This window comes from Pezoporus occidentalis, unplaced genomic scaffold, assembly GCF_034315485.1.
Source record: "Pezoporus occidentalis ecotype Australia unplaced genomic scaffold, CSIRO_AGI_Poc_V1 ctg224, whole genome shotgun sequence".
In the NCBI taxonomy this organism is placed as follows: Eukaryota; Metazoa; Chordata; class Aves; order Psittaciformes; family Psittacidae; genus Pezoporus; species Pezoporus occidentalis.
In genome coordinates this window covers 1,655,507-1,675,901 of record NW_026914117.1, presented here as the reverse complement: position 1 = coordinate 1,675,901, position 20,395 = coordinate 1,655,507, and positions in this window count along the sequence as shown.

Below are 20,395 nucleotides of genomic sequence, written 5' to 3'. Positions count from 1 at the left end.
CTGGCCGTGACCTGGGTGTAGGACCAAGCACTTCACTTTGTGGAACTTCATGAGGCTGGCATTGGCCAACCTCTCAAGTGTGTCATGGTCCTTCTGGATACCATCCCTTCCCTCCAGCGTATTGACCACATCACACAGTTTGGTGTAGTATTAACTCACTGAGAGTATTAACTCGCTTGGTGAGCTTGAGAGGAAGTAATCTGGCTCAGCTGTGGTTCTTTCTTTCATGTTTCCTAGGGAAAAGCAGCAGACACTATAAGTATGTACACCAAACCCTGTTACCTCTGAGAGGTGGCAAGGAGGTTTTTGTGAGCTGAAACATGTTGGTGATGTGAGTCAACAAATATTCACAGAAAACATTAAAAAACCCATGGCATGATAAGTCACTCCTGCTTAGTTGTACTCTGCTGTCAAAACAACCTCTGTGCTGGTTTGTGAGGCTAATCAAGTAGAGAGTAAAAAGCAATATGAGACTGAAGTCAGCTTCAGTTTGGTGTGTGCTTTCCTATGTGTTGCTCATACTGAGTAACTCTGTATTAAATATCTTTAATTGTCAGAAACAGAAGAAAAAGGAAGATGTTAGCAGATTTTCAGAAGCTTTGTCTTGTAGTCCAGACAGCCAAAGCTCTGCCTTTTCTGGTTTCTGCCTCATCAGTGATGAAGACTTTGCAGTGAGAGCTTAGTTTATGCCAATGCAGGTAAGCCAAAATTGAAACCAGTCCACTTTTCTAGGATTCTATTGGCTTTGCAGTGCTGGCAGGACTTAAAAAAAATAATCATCTATTTTTGTTACTAAGGAGATGAACTACAAGTATGAATTTACACAGGTTGTAGCTCAGTTAAATAAAAAGGCATTCCATTTAGAGGAGAATTACGATTAAATGTTGTATGAATGTGTCCTGGGTTCAGCAGTAGCAGTCATTTTTCTCCTTCTTGGTAGCTGATGCAGTGCTCTGTTTTGACTTTCAGCCTGGGAACAGAGCTGATAACGATGTTTTGTTTTGGCCAAGGACTTTGTGAGCCTCATGCTCTGCCAGGGAGGAGGGGAAGCCGGGAGGAAGCAGAGACAGGACACCTGACCCAAACTGACCAAAGAGGTACTCCATACTACAGCACGTCATGCCCAGGATGTAACTGAGAGTTAGCTGGAAGGGCTGGTGGACTGCAGGGTTGGAGGAGGTATCAGTCAGTGCTTGGTCGGCCTGGGGGGGCGAGTTATCAGTCGGCTGGTGGTGAGGTGTTGTATTCTCTTCCCTTGTTATTTCCTTTATTATTATTATTATTGGTGATAGGAGTAGCGATTTGTGTTATACCTTAGTTACTGGACTGTTCTTATCTCAGCCCGTGGGAGTTGCATTGTTTTCAATTCTCCTCTCCATCCCTCCGGGAGTAGGGGTAGGGCAATAAGGGGGGGAGTGAGTGAACAAGTTGCCTGACTGGGTGTAAACCATGACAGAATGCTACCCAGGTCTCTTTGGTCTTAGCTTCTCTGTCTTTGAATGTATTTATGTACATACATATGTTTGTCATAGAGACAAGATGGACCATGGGGCTCCTTTGTTTCGTACGATACAGTGTCTGGCAATGCATTGGCTGTTGATTAACTTGGAAATGTATGCTTCATGGTACATACCAGGAGTATTGACAAAGTTCCCATTGACAAAGTGTTTCTTCTCATACTTAAATTACCTTATTTAAAACATCTGCTTTACAGACATGGGAAACTCTAGATTAACAACTGTGCTTTTAATAAGAAATCTCTTGAACTAGTTCAGTTTCTCCAATGTTTTGACGATGTCTAGATTAGTCTGTAATATTTAGTCAAGGATATTAAGATAGTAATATCAAATTAGAAATGTGCTGCTCCAATGTTAAACTGTTCTTATTTCAGTGAGGTTTCCCAATGATTACTGTAGGTTTCATCTATTATCTCCTTGTCCTATATGTGTATTACCAATATAATACAACAGGCCAATGAATTTCATTCTGAAAGAAATCCATGATTCATTCTTTTTCCTCTACATGCTTGAACTCTGATATCTTCTCACAGGTTCGTCTTGTGATCATAATATTCCTAGTCATAAAGACCTAATTTCAGCAGATCAGGTCAGGATCTCTGAAGAGGTCCTAATTTCTGACAGCTTTTCTTCCCCCCACATTTACATGATAAATAGGGACCCTCCCTTCCCCCAGTCTTAAAGATCAGTCAAAGAAGTATGAACTGTATCAATTTATAAGGTTCTGTTTATTTACTGAAAGAATGAAAACATAAATTTAAATTTATTGTCCATACCTGTATTTTAATTGTAGTACGATGTGCTGATTGTTGTAGTAATAAATATAAATACTGAAATACTGTTCAAAGGTAAAGCTAGTTAATAGCTAAGTTAATTATTTTTCCAGTTTGAAAACCATATAATTTAAATCTTTATTACTCATCTTCTGTACTAAAAGCTAAATCACCTAAACTACAGCAAGTGTGAATATGTCAAAGACACATCTTGAGCTAGTGAAGATTTCACTAATTTTTACCAGATGTGTATCTGTTAACTATTCAGATATCAGATATCATATAATCAGATATCAGGATATTCTGCAATTCTGCTGCTGAAATTCAAACACTACTACAGTCATACTCCATCAATATTGTCATTTACTAACTCTGTAGCTGCAGACTAATTTATCCAATGCCAGATCCTTACTTTTATAGCAAATATGGGTATGCTTTTAGAACTAACAAAGAGGCAGTGTTTTAAAAAACAAGCAGAAGAGGCAGTGTGAGGGAAGGCAGATTGCTTGGTGGCAAACAGGTTCAAAGACAGGCAGCCAGTCCCCCTGGCTGGCAGAGGGACATCCTGTATCCTGTGCCAGCTAACTTCTCCCAGGTGTGGAAGTTGGAAGCAGGAGGACAGAAACATCTGACTTCTGCTTATCTGAAGAGAATAACATTCCTCTGAGCTTGTCCCCAGAGAGGATGGAAAAGGAGCAAGAGTGCCTATGATTGTTAGTGCTGTTGGCCACTCCCTGGCTAAGGCCGGAAAGGAAAAGCAAACCAGGGTGTTTTGTATGACCATGGCAGAAGGGGCAGATTTTCCCTGGGATGGACCAATGTGTCAGCCTCCTCTGAGAAATTACTGGGTTGGCAACAAGTGAAGTGTTAAGAACTCTAGACAACATTGAGCACCTGCACTTAACCTCACAAATGCATTTGGGATGATGTTCCAGACCCAAATCTTCTAGACTTCACTCAAAAATTTGCTAAATATTCCTTTAGATTAGGTTGAAGTCCATCTGAAATTTCTATCCTGAGTGGTTTCTGATTTTCTCTCTTCAGGAGAGCGGTATTTTGCTTACTAACGCATTCTTACTTGCCATGCACATAGAGCTAATGTACAGCCCTTTTTAAGGCAGCAACAGCTCCATCAACTGACAATGCCTTTTGTTTTACACCTGGGGAAGATGCAAGAATTCAGGCAAGATCTATGAGTGAAAGGTAACTGAAAAAGATTGCAGTGAGATCTGTCAAAATGTGGCAGTATTTAATTCCAGACCTCTCAAAATTGTTTTGCTACTACCGAAGCCGTGGAATAAAAGTTTCACAAGCTCTGAAAGCCTGTTTTGGGGCTTGCTCAAGTAGATTTTGGTGCTCAGCACACTAGGTTAGTCAGTGTCAGTCTTGTGTTCAAGCACAGTCAAGGTTCACAAGGTGCAGTCAAGGTTCAGCTCGGTCTTATTTGCTGCAGGGCCTGATGACATAGACTTTCTGAGACTGCTGGTAACTTTTCTGTTGAAGTGCACAGGGAACTACCGTGGCAGTTCAATTGCTCAAGTTCTGTTTAGTGGAATGCTGTTTAAAAGCTAGCTGTGATACTGACATCCATCGATGGAGTGAATGCCCTTGCTGTGTTTTGGCCTTGTCCTTGAAAAAGGAATGGCATTTCCTCTGGCCATTTGGTTTAGGAAGGAGAATATGTCCTCAAGAACCCGTGTCAGTATACGTGAACAAGTGTAACCCATTTAGACCTACTGTGTCAGCAGCCTGCCTGGGTAAAATTGCTGTCCATTTTCATGCAAGTGAATGTTCCTTATTACCTATATTGCAATTGTTTTTGCATAAGTAACAAGAACAAACTCCCTATGGCGTTACAGTAACGTAAAAGGAGGTTCCAACATTATTGTAAAATGGCAGTCACATTGCAGTTACCTTAAATTGGTACCTCCATCCAGGTACATTAAGATCCCATTTAGAGCTGTACTGCTGCTGTACATAGTGTTGTTACACTTGCTGAATCTGTCCGTATCTACCTAAATTAATAAAGAAAAGCCAGTGTGTTCTTACATGTGCTGTTGCACAGAGAAAGTGTCAGTAGTTTAAATATTCAGGTATTGCAGTTATTCGTAACTGTATGAAAATCCAGCTCAATACCACAGTGCCAAAATAGATATTAATTCAGTTACATCTGAAAAGGAGATGTTTCTCACAATAAAATACGTATTTTTGTGTTTTGTGGCATCACATTTACAGCCTGAATTTGGATTTATACCATTAAACATATAGCAGGAGGGCTTAAAATATTTTTATATCTGAATAAGTTACATTTTTCCATAATAAGCATAAAGATAAGCTGCTGAATTTAATGTGGGGGAAAAATGAAAGACAAGGAAGTAGCAAAGTGGTTTCAACTGATGGTTTAAAACTGTTCCTGCTATGCAGAATTGGACATTATGCAATGAAGCTTTATGGAAAATTAGTTAATATTCAGTGATTCAAAATCTGACTTTGCAAAGGACACATGAACCAGACACATTAGCTACAAAATGTTGTTTGCTCACATATATTCTATGATATTTTTAATTGTTGCATGAAAAACAAATAATGGCAACTTGTAAACTACACATACACAAAACATGCAAGCTTGCCATTCTGACCTATCAAATGGAATCCTTCAGTGACAACGACTGAACATCACACTGCAATGAATATGCAGAACATCACCCCAAATGTAGACTCTGGTTTCAAATGAACTCTGTAGTCTTGTTTAGAAATTTACAGTCTTCGGAAAGCTGGAAGTGCAACACTAACCTGAAGGAGGTAGAGGGGAAAGGGGACTCAGGAGGGTTCCTTGTTGGATGCACCTCACTGATTTCCAATTCAAACTTACTTAGCTTAAAAGTGCAAATATGGTTTTCTTTTTTCTTTTTTTTTTTTGGCTCAGCACATTCACTCCAGGCTCTTGACAGTCAACCTGGGTTCTCTCTGTTTCATGTTTCATTGCTGGTAATAGAGCATCTGCAGGTTTTATTATGCCTCCATCATATCTCTATGTGGTTGTCTTCACGTTATGCCATTAGTGACACCAGTGCAACCCTATTAATCTTCAGTGGTGTGGTTAAAGTATTGTGAAAGGCATAATGAAAAGATTGTTGTAGTTCCTCTGTATACAGGAGAGCAAAACTGAGTTCTCAGAGCATTTCCTACTGACAGCGTGGCCTGCCTAGCTTGTGAGAAACAAGTGAGTCAGTTTCAGCTTGTGAAATCAGATCTCAGGAGAAAACAATGCAAATATTTACTTTTAAACTAACAGATGTTAAAGAGAAATCTATAATGCAGTACTGTCACTACATAGAAACCAATGCCAGAATTAATTACCTGTTGAGTCCTGAGGCCAATAGTTAATTTCTATGTGTAAAGCATTTTGTGTTTTATTTATTTATTCATGAAAATCCCAGTGTGTGGGGATATTCTGCAGCTGCCTAAGGTTAAGATCAACTCTGAGGCTGCTGTTAAGTTACACTTGGGTCATTCCACCCTGCCCAGCCCCAAGTTCAGTACAATGTGAAGAGGTTCAGAGGCTCTTTCCTGTCTAATCCAACAAGATCCTCTTCCCAGGAGGCAGCCTGACCAGGTAGGCTAGGTATCAGACAACAGAAGACAGGTTTTGAGATTGGCTGCCACTCTCAGTGGCTGAGAACTAAATTCTCGGGAGTAGGGGAGAAGGGGGAGAGTGGAGGGAGAGTGGATGGAAAACCCAACGCATTTGTTTCAAACTGAAAATAAAGAGAATTTAATCAAAGGGCAATAAATGCTGAAGAGAATTCTCTGAAAATCACGGTACTCTGCCAGTTCTTGAATGCTTGTGTACAGTCAAATAAAGCAACAGAGTTGCTCCAGAGTGTCTTCTGCCTTGTCCTGCATGCCCTGAGTCTGTTTCCAAATTAATTCTTCACTGACCTACTGAGGCTGTGATAGCTCAAATGAGGTGACTCTGCGTCACCTGGCGGAAAGCTGACATTTTGGTGTCTCTGGGGCTGTGTTCAACTCCAATGTCATGAGCTCTAGCAACAGCACAGGTGCCCTGGTGAGAAAGCTACTAGAGTCCAAGCTCCTTACCTAACCTGAGAAGTGTCTGCAGATGCAGATGAAAAAAGGATACGAAGCTTGCATAGTCTGCTGCTGATTTTTCTCCATTCAGAAATGCAAAGATTATTGAATAGTACATGGGAAAAACTGAAAAATTGCCAGGGGACATATTACCCTCTTTTTTATTTATTTTTTCCCCATATTGCATTAGATGGCTGAAAAAGTAGAAGATCTGGAGGAAGACATGGAGAAATGAGAGAAGATAAGAGTCCCCATGCAGGCTTTTGTAACCCAAAATTGTCTTTGCTTCTGGAAGGGGGAAATGGGTTATAAACACTGGAGGCTGAGTGCTCACAGAGATGCAGGAGCTGCTTTATACTCAGACCTTCTGCTTTCCTGAGTATACCTCCAAGGGAAACTCTTCAATCTATTCTTAAGTGAACTATATTCTCTAATTTTCCCGCAAGAAAATCTAGCCACAGTGAACGGTAATTGTTCCAACCACTCGTGCCCCAAACACTCCCAAAACTCTTAAGTATCTCTTTGCATGGAGCTGCTGCAGAGCAGCATCTGCTCCTCAGAAGGTGTCATGACAGCTCCATTAGTCCTTCCTGTTGTGGAGGCAGCAGCAAAATATCTGCTTCCTTGGGATACATACATCTGATTGAGATCTAAAAAGACCTTTGAAATAGGTATGGTAAACTACAGGTATGTCTTCAGTATGTTGCAGATTGCTTTCTGCAAGGTGCTACCCCTCCTGGCCTGAGTGATTTTTCTAGGATAGGAAAAACTCCTTCTTTATGCCTCTTTTGTTTCTGTGTCTTTTTTTGCATCTAAGTAGACTTGGCCATGACAGTCTGTCTCTATGTTTTGGGTCAGGGTAGATTTGATATCATTGATTTGCTGAAAGATAATCAGTTTATGACTTCTTGGATGATTTCACAATGTGTCATGCAAGAGGTAAAATCAGCTCCCATATCGGCTGTGTTTCAGATTTGCATGTTTTCCAATTTTGGAATACTTTTTTTTTTCTTTTTTCCCCCATTGCTGTATTTTCAGTTAATAACTCCACACGTACTTGCACTGAATCACACCTGATGCATCTATTCTTTTCAATATTTGGCAGTGTAACATTTCATAAACCCATTATCCAGGTAATTCAGAAATTTCCAAAGAAGGAGTAATTCTTCAACCTTGAGATACTTGAAAAAATACACTTGGGATTTTCAGCATTATTCAGAATTTAATTTTGCCCTGGGTTCAGCTGTAACAATTGTATTTCTTCTTAGTAGGTGGTGCAGTGCTGTGTGTTTGACTTTAAGCCTGGGAACAGTGCTGACAACACGCAAATGTTCTAGTTGTTGCTAAGTAATGTTTACCCCGATCAAGGACATTTCAGGCTAATGCTCTGCCAATGAAGAGGGGCACAAGAAGCTGGGAGGAAGCAGAGTCAGGACACCTGACCCAAACTAGCCAAAGGGGTATTCCATACCACAGCACGTCATGCCCAGTATATAAACTGAGGGGAAGTCACCCCAAAGGCCCTGATCGCTGCTCAGGTTGAGCTAGTTATTGGTCAGCAGGTGGTGAGCAATTGTATTGTGCATCAGTTGTGTTTATTGGTTCTTTTTCTCCCTTTCCCCTTATTTTTATAATCTCTCCCCTTGTTATTTCCCTCTCATTATTATTATTGCTGGTAGTGGTACTAGTTTTGCATGGTACCTTTGTTACTGGACTGTTCTTATATCAACCCAAGGGATTTACATTCTTTTGATTCTCCTCCTCATCCCCCTGGGAGCAGGGGGTGGAGAAAGAGGGGAGAGTGAGTGAGCAACTGTATGGTTCTGAGTTACCAGCTGGCCTTAAGCCATGACAGTCCTTTGTGGTGTCCAGTGTAGGGCATGAAGGGTTGAGATAACGACAGATCTGGCCAGAGTGTGTCTAATCGTATTTGTGATAAGCGTTCATTGTTTCAGATTAATAGTCACTTGGTGCAATGTTGATTTGTTTGCTCTCAGAGTTGTTCTGCTTGCTCCCAGAGTTTCAGTATGTTGTACCTTACCAGCAGCCAGCAATTGCTGTTTCAGTGTTTACTGGCTTTGGGGCCTGGGCTAAGGTTCTTGTTTCACTGCACTTTATGGTAATGACTTGTAATACAATAGAATCATTGATCATGAAACTGCTCTGGCATGCATTCTCAGAGTGGTCATCACCTCTATACTTTGGGAGGCATATAATGGGAATTTTTTAGCAATTACAAGTCTTTTTTTTCCCCTCAGAGGGTCAACCTATGAAGGAGACATTCATTCACACACTCCCTCCCCCAGCAGGCTATTTACAGCAGCATTTGAGAATTTTAAAGGTTTCAAATATCCTTTGAATACCCTTGAAACCAGCCTTCTCCTTTTGCTGGGAATCAGCGTGTTGCCACATATACTGCACTTGCTTTACCCACGGCCATACCACCCAGAGAATGCCCAATCTTATCTGATCTCAGAAGCTAAGCAGGGTCAGGCTGGGGTCTTTTCAAAGGTTAAATGACAATCTAAGAATGTCACCATGAGATTTTCCCTGATGCTGGACAATTGTGAGTGGCAGGGTATATGGAATCATATGGCAAGCTCCTAGGCCACTTGGCCCTTCCAGTGCTTTGGAACTTCACTCCTAGTGTTTTTAATATATTCATCCAGAATAGAGGAAGGCAAATAAAACTTAGGCAGTTTTGCCTTTTAGTATGTGTATTGTGTATTTTATATCTACCTTCCCCTCTCTAGCTTTCTCCAACTCTTTGCCTGTGGATATTGGTATCCTTTCTTTTTTCAGGTTATTTAAAAATGTAAAAGGAATGGAATTATTCTGTATGTTCTTTCAAAATAAGTTACCATATATTTTGCCTGGGTACTAGCATAATACTTCTGATCCATTGAAAACAATTATTATATATTTATAACATTCCTTTTTAAAGCAAAGAATATTCTTTTTTTTTTTCCAATAGTATTTGCTAGTGTTTCCATTTTTACTCTGATTTTAAAGCATAATTTCATCAACTGTCCATATTATTGCTAGGCTGGTGCTGACAAAATGCCTGTGCTATGAAACAATTTAGTAGGACCTGAGAGGTAAAAGTAAATTTTCTGTATTGAGTATTTCCCCCTCCTTTTCAACAGCCAACCCAGGTAACCTCCTCATCACTTTCTAATATTTTTCTTGATGGGATCCAGCTGAGTATTGTTGAGAGGACTGAATATAGAAGCAGAAGCTAGTAGGAACCCATTACTGCACTAAACACAATCCACAAGATTCGGGGTGCTTATGTCTATTTAAGACATGCATAGATATTAAATGTCATGTCTATATTCTACTGGTGTTTCTTCTATAAATGGGATATGTTTATTATCAGTCCTAAATATATCACCTATTCTGTATTTCTCATGTTTCTACAAAGATGTCTTTTAGATACCTAGTATCTGTAATAATTTATAATATATAAGAATTAAGGAATATAGAAATACTATTTTAAAGCATGGAAAAGCATTTTAAAGTGTTTAAAACTCCCCCCCGGAACATACTACTCCATGACAAAAATAATCACTTTTTTAATGATTTAAAAGCAAAGTGGGAGCTTGCTAAAATTAGTTGCAGTGGTCTGAACTTGAGTAGTCTTGAATGATAAACTAAAATAAAGGGTCAGTGCTTTGGAATTTAGAGGCATTCATTAGTTGGAAGAATAATAGAATCATAGAATCATAGAATAGTTAGGGTTGGAAAGAACCTTAAAATCATCTAGTTCCAAACACCCTGCCGTGGGCAGGGACACCTCACACTAAACCATCTCATCCAACGCTCTTCTAACCTGGCCTTGAACACCGCCAGGGATGGAGCATTCAGAACTTCCCTGGGCAACCTATTCCAGTGCCTCACCACCCTCACAGAAAAGAACTTCTTCCTTATATCCAATGTAAACTTCCCCTGTTTAAGTTTCAACCCGTTAACCCTTGTCCTATCTCTACAGTTCCAGATGAAGAGCCCCTTCTCAGCATCCTTACAGGCCCCCTTCAGATACTGGAAGGCTGCTATGAGGTCTCCATGCAGCCTTCTCTTCTCCAGGCAGAACAGCCCCAACTTTCTCAGCCTATCTTAATACAGGAGGTGCTCCAGTCCCCGGATCATTCTTGTAGCCCTCCTCTGGACTTGTTCCAACAGTTCCATGTCCTTTTTATGTTGCGGACACCAGAACTGTACACAAAATATTCCAAGTGAGGTCTCATGAGAGCAGAGTAGAGAGGCAGGATCACCTCCCTCGACCTGCTTGGTCACGCTCCTTTTGATGCAGCCCAGGATACAGTTGGCTTTCTGGGCTGCGAGCACACACTAAGCCAGATTACGTTAGGTTTCTCATTGATCAACACTCCCAGGTCCTTCTCTGCAGGGCTGCTCTGAATCTCTTCTCTGCCCTACCTGTAGCTATGCCTGGAATTGCTCTGACCCAGGTGTAGAAGATGGAAGATGGAAGCATATCATAAGTATCAGGAGCAACTGAGGGGAAGACAGTATTTTAAGCATGTTCAGATGTATTTCAGAACAAGTGTTAAAGGCTTAATTCATAGAATATAAGATCTACAAATTGGGTAAAGCTTGAATGTCACAAAGCATCTATTATAAAAATATTTTCATGAAAACCTACCTTCACCAATATTGTAACATTTTATTCTTTCTTTTGAGGATCAGGATATCATTAGCTGATTTAACATGGATTCAGTTCAGAACACAACTTGCCTTTCTATTCAGAAAAGGCAGCCTTCCTCTCAGGACTTAACTCTTTCAATGAAACCACAAATACGGATGAGTACAAAGTCCAATTTAGTTAATAATGTCTATTAGAACCGTTGAACAAAGGTTAAGAAAAATGTCTGGCATTGTGGAAAATAGGTAGTGTCTGCCTGAATAAATGTTTCTCTCTTTACACTTTATTTAATCATTTGCTGTGTATTTTCTGGTTTTGCTTTTCAGATGACAAAGAGGTATCTCTGAGTGAGACTCTATCATTGTGTTTCTGATTGGAAAATCAGCACTTTCTTCTTTTTTTTCTTTTTCTTTTATGCCCCTGCACATTATGTTGTGCAGCAAAGCATCTGTTCTGTCAGTTATCTTACTGTGGACTGCTTTCTCTGGTAATGGAGTCTTTCCAAAGGCACTGATGAGTTAGAAGGTGAGGGCTGACCACAATTCAGTAGGAGACCAACCATTATATATGTAATTAGGTTGATCAGTATTTCCAAGTCCTATCACACGTTAACTCACTTGTTAAAGTGAACATTTCTACAGTACTCTATCCAACAATGTCTAAATGTATGTATGACCCCACAAAACACAGAACAGTAGTTTTAAAACTAGTTTAATGCTCCTGAGTAAATGGATATTAACTTTAGAAATTAATATTTTTCTCTCAATTGTAAAAAAAAGTTCTATTATTTTATTTTATATTTTTTAACAAGATTCTGGCATGCATGGTATTTACTGCCAAAAACATTATTATAATATATGACCATTCATGCATGTATAAAAAATTTGAATTAATACAAGCTGTAGAGATGAGTCAGAATTGCAGATTTGTGTCTATTTTAATGTAGGGAGAAGGATCCTCTGAGAAGACAGAAAAAAAAGATTTATATTCCCATCATTTAAGAAGTAAAGCCCTTCTCAGCAGCACCTTTAAGGATAGACAGGAGAGTTTTTCATAAATTACCTGCTGCATTTAGAATAGAGTTTATTTGGAGTAATTATGTAGGACAGTCCAATACAGCAGGGTGAGAAATTACTTAAGTACATTAATTTCATTTGTGTCCTGTGAGAGAAAAATCAGAGGTATACATGAGGGGATTACACTTTCTCCAGAGGAGGGAGAACATGTATAAGATCCCCTCATATGTGTGTAAGTTCGCCCAGAACACTGTTTGGTTAGGGGGCTCACGTGAAATGAGCTAACCCCAGCAGCTGTTACAGGAGCAGCCCCACAATAACCAGTAGGGCTGACAGGACTCCATTGAGATATGATACAAGTTCTTTAGAGACCTTTAACATGCCAAACGAATTGGAAACACAGAAATGGTAAGAACAACCTTATAAAGAGACCAGATTTGTAACCGAGTATAATCTGCTCATTGCAGGGGTTGGACTAGATGACTTTTGAAGGTATGTATATAATAACTGATTTATATTATGTACAGTGTGACTTGGATGGACTTTTAGGGTAGAATACGTCTGGTTTTCTGCCATCTAAACTGGCACATTCCATACAAATCATTGTTTTATTTTACTCAGTAACTAACTAAGGGGGATAGAAAGGTCCTTCCCTTTATTCTTCTGTAGCTTCATCATATAACACTTGCATGCTCTGGCGAGTGCAAGGCTACAGTCCTTTACCAATGCAAGTTTCCAAAACTTCCATTTAATTCACGGCTAAAATCATGCGAGAAAAGTGCCCTAGCTGTATTGCTGCAGGTTATCTTGGACTATAAAAAAACCCTGTTTCACCCTTTGAATCTGTGTCATTCAAATAGATCATTCAAAGATCATTAAAGATTGCCTGAGCCAAGAATAAGAAGAATAAGAGTATAACTTTGTGAATCTTCTGTCATAAAACAGTTGGGAAATTTTTCCTGAATGACCCCAGAAAGTTGACAGATTTTGTTTTATAGTTACTTGGATTGGCCCAAGAAACACCTGTTCTCTTTGCATTTTTCATCACTTATTACAGGAAAAAGTCATGCAACATTTTAGAAGTGGGAATTGAGTTTACTATGAGACTGCATATGAGGATAAGGGGATAATAATTTTAAAACTTATTTAATTTATCTGTAGTTATATTCTCATCCCCACACATTCTCAGGCACCAAAATATGTATGCCCAGTGGTCTCTCCTGCATTCAGGCACCAAGATCCACATATCCAAGCAGCCTGGTGAAGATTCTTTGCAGTGCTGTAGAGGATGGGAACACTGTCCTGTACTCAAGTCTTCACCCCATCTCATGGCCTGCTTCTCAGATTGCAAATTGGCTCCTTTTAAACCATAGAAGAGCTGACAGCAATCACTGTCTTCACTCTGTAGCATTTCTGTGAATCTTTAGGATTTACTCATTGTTCTTTTTCTCTGAATGTCTGTGTTGGGAGAAGCTGCACAGAGATATGCTGGAATTTTGATAACCTGCTACTGTAGAAGTCATTGGCATATGCAGTAACTCAAGCCCTTCTTTTGCCCTGCCTGTTGATGCTTCCACACTCAGACATTTGTATTCATTCTCCACTTCTATAAGCTCCAACATTTCTATTACATCTGAATATTTTTAGACAGTTGAGGGAGTCTAGTATTTCTGTTCGCCTCACTGCCCATGTTTATGTATCACACTGTATGGATCCAGAGTGGTTTGGGTTTTTCTTTTTTTTTAAAAAAAACCAAAACTTTTCATGGCTCAAGTTGGGTTGAAATGACAAAATCTTGGAAGTGTTTGTAAGCTAATAATTGAGAAAGATTTTGGTGCTACAGCAACTGTGAAATTTCATTTTGATGCTGACCTTTCTGAAAATACTATTCTAAAAATGGTATTATTGATTTACATCTCTTAGCAAAAAGTAGTCTCAAGCCAAAATTTGGAACCTGCCATTTAGAAAATGTCATGGGATGTGTGACAACTGCAAAACTTCTTTTCTGTCTAAATGAGAAAAAAAAAAACATTAATATGAGCCCTTTCCTTCTGAACAGGTTTTTGGATTCAGGAAATCAGCAACAGTACAATTTCAAGCAAAAGATGCCCAGGAGGTTGTGGAAGTGATGCCCACTTCCTTTCACAGAACCTAGTCCAGACTTCTGTTGCATCCTAAAGCAAAGCTTCTGCCTTTGAAGAAGGGAAGAGCACTGGCATGCTTCCAGGTTCTTCACCTCTGAGAAGTGCAGTGGAAAATGTTAAGGTAGCTACATGAGGTGGATATCTTCATATACTATATGTTTAAACAATGAGTACTTATTAATCTTTTCCTATAGTTCAGATATACGGAAATTTTGAATGTTATGGTTTTAATCTTACTGAGGATAGGTAGGTTCTTGCTACAAATGTGTGGGGTTTCCTTTCTGTTACACTACGTCTGCACAGTCTGCATGTGTGTTGAAAGATATGTTGTTTTCTATTTTTTCCATGCAGGATTATGTGGTCATACCTGCTGCACTGTATCAGCAGGAATCTCTTTCTCTCTGATATGTGAACTTCTTACCATGGATAAACAGGTAAACCAGGAACCCTGCAATCCTAGGCAGACAAAAAAAGCCCATAATTTTTACAAGTTTAATAGAATAGCCTACTTGTGTCACTGAAGCAGCTTTTGACAGCCAGCTCTAAACAAAAAATCAGTTTTGGTTAAATTTGGGTCTGTCTACCTAGAAGATTGAGAGCAAGATAGGATTTATTTTTTCCAATGAGATTGACTTAGCTTCCCGGATTATTTTATTAAGCATCTTCTTCCCAGTTTCCAAATAAATTGTGGTGGTGGGGTGGCTACTATTCCTTGCCTTTGAAATTAGAAAAAGATAAAGCATCTAACATATCACCATCTACAGAATAACCATTTTGTATGTCCAACAAGAGATTGAAATGTATTACTAACTCAAAATATCAGTGATTTCCTCACAAAAAAAAGTAATTTCATTTATGATAACATTATCTGTAGGAAGCCAAACAAGATAGCACATACATCTATCTGCACATAACAGACCCATGTCTCCAGTTCAGAACTGAACAGGGCTGGTGAGAATCAGTTCTATAGTTCCTACATACAACCAAAACCTCCGTAATTGAATTTTTTTACTGAAAGGCCTTAAGAGTGATATCTGGAATCTGTAGTTGACCCTTATACGTATCACATGGTTAAACTGATTTTTGCTTTTCAGAATTGTCACTATCAAAATTGACCATGTCATTGCCCCATTCCCCTTTAAAATAGATGATAAATTCTGTACAGAATGATCTTAAAATGAAGAAAAACAGAAATTCAAACAGGGTTTCTTGGCAATGGCTTTAAGTGAATTCGAACTGTCCTAAAAGGAAAAGCCATTTGTGTTTTCTTTTGTTCAGAACATACAGCATGGCATCTTCAGAGAACTGCAAATCAGAGATTTGAAGCCATGTGAGGTCGTGGTGTCTTTGCCCATCCAGATGCCAATCCACTAGGTTGCCACTTAGTGTTTCACATTGCATATGCTATCAATAACAAGTATCTCTGAAATGCTGCAGCACCACATTAATTATAGCTATATGTTCAGTGGAGTACAATGGAATGTCTTTCTCCTAAGCAGTTTTTCCTTAGAAAGACTGAAGATATCCTGATTATAGATGGCTGTATAAAACTGCTGCCACAAGTAATGTCAAGACCTGACAGAGCTTCAGCTCATAGAATTGTTGTAGTTCCATTTCCTTTATTAAAGCCATATCAGTTTACATCAAATGTAGAACTTAAGTCATTATATTTTATTGTATTTCTTTTATTTCTTGCAGTGTATTTTATGTTTTCACATAAGTTAGTAGAAACATAAGCTAAGAAAATACTGTGATTCTCTAGCCTGCCATTGAAAAATCCCATTAAGACTATAATTGATTTCATAATACATACTTTTTCATCATAATTCCATTTTCCAAGAGTCTGTAGTGGAAAACTAACTTTCCTGAATGAGGAAATAGGCTTGAGATAATGATATAAGAAAAAAGAGCTTCCACATACCCAAATGGAATATTCCTTCTGTTCTACTTCAGAAGCCACAGAGATGAAGTCAGTAAAAAGTAATTGTCTTTCTCACTTTAAAGAGTACTTACATCTGCAGAAATCAGGTTGTCTGTTTTTTTTTTTCCCTAACCCATAAAGCTCTTCTTTTTTATCTACAGAAATGTTTACATTTTATATGTCTCACCAAGAGAATAAAAATATTTCACACCACACAGAGCAGTAGGGATTTTTTTTGGAGGGAGTATTCAGACACCCCATCCCTGACAGATAGGAATAGTTTGTCCCATGTTCTTGGAAGATAATTGGGAAATACACTTCTTATCCTAGATCTTCAAACAAGAAATTGCTCAATGGGGAGTAGACATTTAATCAGCTTTTTAAGGATTTAGAGAAGGGACTTCCACTTTATGAAAGCTGGTTAGTGTCCAGTCTGGGTAGTTAAATTAAAACGTGTGCTCACCAAGTGATACGCTGCAAGTGCATAGGAGGCGTCTAAAATATTGGTAGCACAAATGGCTGCTCCTTGATAGAACCATTTTGTCCATCTAGAAAAATGGTGAAGCTTCTCTGCTTGGCTGCAGGCAACAAACAGTGTTTGGATAGCAAAATAAACCTGTCAGAGAATCCAATACTTTGTTTTGCAATCAAGGTTAATTTTGTTGATGACTAAAATGGTCTTCCACACCAAAACTTCATTTCGTTGGGAGCCAGAATAACAGATACTTCAGGTAAGTCTCCCTTGTCCAGACTCTTCCAGAGTTTGGAAGTTCCATTGTTCTGGGGGCAATAACAAAAAAACCATACATGTTTTTAGGTACTATGGCAGGTCAAATTGAAATTCTCAAAGGCAAGTAAGCCACTGGCAGTTGTCAGTTTCTGATTTTTGTCTCGGGGATTTTCTCAGTTCTGTTGCTTTGCAATGTTAGTGCGATAAACAACACCATTTTTACTGACATCCATGTGAATGTTTGACTTCCACATGAGAATTTTGCAAGGTAATATTTTCAGCTAAGTTTTTCTATCATCTGGTAGACAATTTTCAATTCTTAAGCCTCTTCTTTTGAAATAATATGTTGTGTTTGAAGCAGGCCAGCTTCTAGCTTGTTTAAGCTTGCTCAATCCTTCTTCTAACAGTTTTCTTACCTAGCAGCATTCCCATGAGATGCTACATAGTCCTACTATAGGCACAGCTACTGGACAAGATTTAGATGAGTTCTTATCAAAATATTAAATGAGTGATGAAATCAACACATGCTTTTTACTCTGATTTCTTCAGTTTAATCAGCGGCAGCTACTGTGCTACTAAATACATGGTGACATAGCAGGCAGCTAATATCACCACACTTTAAAGCTGCTTTTTAATTTTCCTTAAAAGTCTGTCTCCCATTTTAGCAGCAGAATTCTTATATTCATTACAAAGAAAAAAAATAGGTGTCTTTTCAAGTTTCATTTGCATATTGTTGAGAAAAGAACAAAAAAGTGTTCAGGAATTACTGAAGCATCTGATTAATTGCAGGCCTTTTACTGCACATTAATTTTGAATTGCTGCTTCCCTCTTTCTGGTGACTGTCCTGATTTAAACCCAGTCAGGAAACTCATTCACTCACTCCCCCCCTTCTTTCCCTCCCCCTACTCCCAAAGGGACAGAGAGGAGAATCGAAAAGAATGCAACTCCCATGGGTTGAGATAAGAACAGTCCAGTAACTAAGGTGTAACACAAATCACTACTGCTACCACCAATGATAATAATGATAAAGAAAATAACAAGGGAAGAGAATACAACACCTCACCACCAGCCCCACCCCACCAGACTGAGCACCAACCCATACCTCCTCCAACCCTGACGTCCTAGCCCTTCCGGCTAACTCTCAGTTACCTCCTGGCCATGACGTGCTGTGGTATGGAATACCCCTTTGGTCAGTTTGGGTCAGGTGTCCTGTCTCTGATTCCTCCCGGCTTCTGCTCCTCCCTGGCAGAGCATGAGGCTCACAAAGTTCTTGGCCAAACCAAAACATCACTGTTATCAGCTCTGTTCCCAGGCTGAAAGTCAAAACACAGTACTGCACCAGCTACCAAGAAGGAGAAAAATGACTGCTACTGCTGAACCCAGGACATTATCCACCCCTTTTTCCATACCATTCACGTCACGCTCAGATCCCACATTTTCAATATACCATCATTCTTATCTAAGTGCATGGACCAGTCCCTATAAAGCTGCTGAGTCCATCTGGTCCATGATGTCAGGCTCCATCTCTTGTAACAATCTTTCAGAGCAGGAGAGACTGTGTGCAGTGCTCACACTCGTGAATCACCTGGGCAATAGCGTCCATTGCAAAGTCCACCCCTCGCTCAAGATAATTCACCATCCCTTTCAGCAGTTACTGCAACTTGTCGCTGGGGACTCCATAGAGCCCCCTTGCATCTCCGACGCTTCCAAAGCACTGGAGGGGCCCAGTGGACTAGATAGTCGCCCATACTGTCACACATGCCCTGCCACTCATGACTGTTCAGCCTTGGGGAAACCTCTTGGTTCTCCTATATTGTCGTCAAACCCTAGAGAAGACCCAAACCCTACTCTGATTAAATTTCGGGATCAGACAAAATGGTCGTGGGTAGAACACAGTCTGTATGTGTGCCAACATGCTGATCCCCATCACAGTCAGCAGGCAGGTCCCAAGGGTACCCAAAGGCCATTCAAAACCTTCAGAACTCTCAAACGATGCTGCTGTACTTGTCACTGGGGCTGGTGTAGCTGCTGTGCTTGCCGGCTCTCCCACCACCAGCTTCTCTTTTTCTGAGTCCAGCTCTTCCTCCTCTGCCTTGCTGGGAAATGCTGCGTGGTCTCCTGCATCCTCCTGGGGCTCGGCGGGCGGCTTCCGGGGAATGCTCTCGGCCGTCGCGGGGCTGGGCTCTGCCGCGGGGCTCGGCTCCTGCGCGGGGCTCGGCTCCTCCGCCGCCTTCTCCCGCTGCTCAGCAGCCGCCTCCTTCCGCTCCTCGACCGCCCCGACCTCCTCCACCGGCAGCCGTCCCCTCGCGGTCTCCGGCCCCGCTCCCGCTGGTCCCCGGGGCAGCTCCCCGCGCCGCTTCGGCTGCCGCCTGCTCCCGGGGCCGCTCCCCCTCGGTTCCCCCTGGCCTCAAGAAGACGGAGGCGGGGACGAGGGCCAGGTACAAGTCCACGGCCACGTCCGTCCCACCGTGCTGCTGGAGCCCACCCGTATTATAAGTCATTGCCATAAAGCACAGTGAGACAAGAACCTTAGCCCAAGCCCCACACTTGATAAACACTAACACAGCGAATACCGGCTCTAAGTAAGTTACAACATTCTGAAGCTGTGAGATCAACAAGAACAACTCTGAGAGCCAATAAATCAGCATTGTGACGAGTGACTATTAATCCAGTCAGATCTGTCATTATCTCAATCCCTCATGCCCCACGTTGGGTGCCAAAAAAAGAACTGTCGTGGTTTAAACCCAGCCAGACGGCTCGTTTACTCACTTACCCCCCCCCCCCCCCTTCTTGCCCTCCCCCTACTCCCAAAGGGACAGAGAGGAGAATCAAAAAGAATGCAACTCCCACAGGTTGAGATAAGAACAGTTTAGTAACTAAGGTATGACACGAATCACTAGTGCTATCACCAATAATAATAATGATAAAGGAAATAACAAGGGAAGAGAATACAACACCTCACCACCAGCCCCACCCCACCAGACTGAGCACCAACCCATACCTCTTCCAACCCCACTGTCCTAGCCCTTCTGGGTAACTCTCAGTTACCTCCTGGGCATGACGTGCTGTGGTATGGAATACCCCTTTGGTCAGTTTGGGTCAGGTGTCCTGTCTCTGCTTCCTCCCAGCTTCTGCTCCTCCCTGGCAGAGCATGAGGCTCACAAAGTCCTTGGCCAAACCAAAACATCGTTATCAGCTCTGTTCCCAGGCCGAAAGTCAAAACACAGCACTTCACCAGCTACCAAGAAGGAGAAAAATGACTGCTACTGCTGAACCCAGGACAGTGACTGTAAGCTCTCCATTATTCAGGGGACATTTCCAGATGTCTGTGTTGGTACCAGCAAATTATACTCATAGGTCTCTGCTAAGAAGCTGCCTAAATCTGAAATCAAACAGTGCAGCAGCACCATGACAGAGCCAGAACATCCTTTGGGGCTGTCTAATCCATCACTTGACTGTGAGAGGAATACAGTATTTTCCCAAACTTGTTTCCAGCAAAATGAATTTGTGTGTAAAATCCTAGTGGGAAAAATATAGTT